Raw genomic sequence first — 3,453 nt, forward strand, 5'->3', positions numbered from 1 at the left:
TTGAGTTTTCTTAATACTTGATCCCTCAATATCTCACAAACTCTCTGATTTGTACATCAATTTTTTTAAAAAAAATGCTTGGTTTAACTTAATTTTTAAGTATAATCAGATGCTTAAATACTAAATACTAACTTACTTGAGGATTTTAAAAATAAAAATTTTTATTCTCTCCTCAACTTAATCAACATTGTCCTCAATGGAGTAGAAAAAATGAATGGTGCATGTAAAGAGAAAGAAAAGGAGAGATATCACCTGATCCATAAGTCTTTTTAAAATTGATTCTCCCCCAACATAGCCAAGATTATTTTCAAATTCCTACAAAAAATACTAAGTAAAACTTGATTAACCTAAACAAAATGCAAAAGATAGCAAAAAGCACAAAACTAAAAATTAAAAATTGGGTTGCCTCTCAGGAAGCGCTAAGTTTACCGTCTTCAGTCAGACCATGCTGATTCTCTCACCTATCCCGTGTCGAATATTGGATTGACAAATTCCAATAATTTTGGATTGCCAATATTATGAAGATGGTCTATGATAAATTTTAGTATTTTATTGCCAATCTTCAGAAAGTAGTTCATATCTCCATTCTTAATTTTAAAAAGATAGTTCACAAACCCATTCATAGACCCTTGTTTATCGAGAATTTTTCCTATTTGTTCTTCTAAAATGATCATGAATTGAGTTTTTGGATTAGAAATTGAGTTTGAAGTAATGGGCATTGGAAGGATATCTTTTGATTTTAAACATGTATTCTCAAGTGTGATCAAAGATAATTTTAATTCTAAAGGAGATAGTAATTCTAAAGTGGAAGAACTGACTTCTAGGGCTGAAGAAAATGAAACTTTTGGTGGATATATCTCGGGTAGCTCATCTGCTATCTTCTCAGTATCAATTTTGAGCTCAGATTCTTCTATCAGATTAGTCTCAATACTAACATATTTTTTCAAATTTACATTTCGGCTAGCATCAGTACTAGCCTCACTCACCTGGTCTTGGTATGAGTCCTTAAAAATTTTATCTCTTATAAGCTCAGAGATTACTATATCAATTTTAAATTGAGGATTCTTAAGTGGGACATTGGATTGATGACTAGGTCCAGGTGGTTGATGATGGATGGGTTGTTCCTAAGATTTGGTACTAGTTGGCTTGGGAGTTGACTTGGTTCTCTCCTCATGGTAGACTCAATTATCCTATTTGTGCTTCTAGCCTAGCGATAGATTGTTGTTGGATCATGATCAATTATTGTAGTTGGTTTAATCTATCATCAGCTAGATTAGTCTGTTGAGGAGGTGGGTATGGTGGCTGATTTTGATATGGTGGCTGGATAGATTGACTGGGTTGACCTCTATTGTAGGCATAATTCTGGTATGGAGGCCTACTCTGAAAGTTTTGCAAAGGAAGAATTTGGATCTGAGCCTGAGTCTGTTGGGGTCTCTAAGAAAAATTAGGATGGTTCCTCCAGCTTGAATTATATGTGTTAGAGAATGGATCATTGACAGATTTGGAGTAACCTTGAGTAGCTTGAACTTGTTCTTGAATGAAAGGTAGAAACTATGCAGCTGTGGGACATTCGCTCACATGATGGGTCGGGCTAGCACAGATAGAATAAATCTCCTGATAATTAGGTGGTGGTGTGTATTATGCAAGAGATTGTTGACCTAATGCTAGGAACTGATCAAATTTTTGGGAAAGAAGGTCGATTTTATCTAATCTTCGGGCTATTAGGTTCAAATCGGTCTTAGGACTAGAGTCTGTTTACTTGATCTCAAAAATTTTTGTCTGCTTTTGGTGAGAGATTGATCTTTCATAAGAGGATAATGAAGCATGATTGATTGAATTTTCACGCAAAGTTTCAAACAAAGTGTAGGCTTCATCCTCACTTTTACTCATGAATGCACCCCCACAAGATGCATCTACCATCTATTTGTATTGGTCACCTAAACCCTCATAAAAAGCTTGAACAATTTGCCACTTAGATAGACCATGGTGTGGGCATTTTCTAAGAAGTTCCTTAAGTCTCTCCCATGATTCATGAATTTGTTCTCTTGAAAGCTGAGCAAATCTAGTGATGGCTCGCCTCATGGTGTTGGTTCGACCTATGGGATAGAATTTCTTAGAAAACTCGTGCTGCATTTCAGCTCAAGTTTAGATTGGTCTCCCTATTGTGCCAAGCCAGTACTTGGCTTTATCTTTAAGTGAGAAGAGGAATAAGGTCAATCTAAGTGCATCATCAGTAAAATTTTGAATTTTTACCGTAGAACAAATTTCTAAGAACTCATCCAGATGCTTGTAAGGATCTTCATTAGTATTTCCATAGAAAGACGGAAGCATCTGGATTGTGGTCGACTTGATCTCATAGTGGCTTGCAGGGATATCAGGTAAGTGGATACAAGTCGATGGGTTATAGGTGGAAGGAATAAAATATTCCTTCATCTGCCTAGGTGGTTCTCTAGGATCTCCAGCCATCTGATTTTCAAGTTTAATATGAATCAACTGTTCAATCTTAGGATTGGGTTTAACTAGGTCAGGATAGAGAGATCTTCTACCTTGCATATACCAGTGCACACCCTAATGTATGATTCAAGTTTTATTTTTGTTTCGTCTCTTTTTTTTTTTAAGAGAAAAAGGAGAGAGAAGAAAGAAAGAGCCCTAGACCTAGATACGTAAGGTGGGAAGAATTAGTTGTGGTTTAGTATTAATTACAATCAAGTTAGCAAACAATTAAACCTAGACATCTATGGGTTTCTTAGACCTAACAGTTTGATGTAGAGTGGCTTAGTCTAGATACAAATTGAGTTTGTTCTCACTTCCTTCAACTAGCCAAGTAAGAGGTGAGATCGTAGGGGTCCCCCCATTGCTTGCCTTAGACACCAATTGAATTGGCCAGGTAAGCTAACAGAACCAATTAAATAACCACAAATCCACTTAGGCTGAGCTTTTATAACCTCTTGCCTTAGACACTAGTTTCAGGAGTGAGTTCGGACTTACTTTGCACTTGACTTGACCACAATACTCAAAACTGAACTCGATTAATTCTAGGGGCCAATGTCTACTTGATTTTAGTTAGATTTGGGTTAATGTGGGATGTTGGTTGGTTGTTTTTTGGATAAGGGAGGGTGATAAAATTCCCATCTTATCTTGTTATGGGTGTTGCCCTTAAATTGATTTGAGATTAATATGCACAACCAATTTCAAATAAGGAGTTCTATGCAACTAAATTAGATGCATGAAACTAATAAAACTTGAAAGCTTACCTTGTCTCCAGCGATCATCAAAAATAAATCTACAATGATGAATGCTCTTAAAAATTAAGTTTCTACTCTTGTCATGCAATTTTTATTAGGTTTATGTGGATGAATTTTAAGTTAATTAAAAAAATAGTAATTAATACTAAAAAAAATAGTTAAGGCTAGGGTTAGGATTGATCTCACCAACTTGAAAGCTTTCTATCTT

General features: G+C 35.5%; 1 non-coding gene across 1 annotated transcript; it reads left to right on the forward strand.

The window, feature by feature from the left end:
* Nucleotides 1-1,978: 1,978 nt before the first annotated feature.
* Nucleotides 1,979-2,085, forward strand: LOC140854557 (small nucleolar RNA R71). Its single transcript, XR_012137772.1, has one exon. It is a non-coding gene; the product is annotated as a small nucleolar RNA R71 (small nucleolar RNA).
* Nucleotides 2,086-3,453: the final 1,368 nt, after the last annotated feature.

The sequence above is a fragment of the Elaeis guineensis genome, unplaced genomic scaffold (assembly GCF_000442705.2).
Source record: "Elaeis guineensis isolate ETL-2024a unplaced genomic scaffold, EG11 Super_Scaffold_1000077, whole genome shotgun sequence".
In the NCBI taxonomy this organism is placed as follows: domain Eukaryota; kingdom Viridiplantae; phylum Streptophyta; class Magnoliopsida; order Arecales; family Arecaceae; genus Elaeis; species Elaeis guineensis.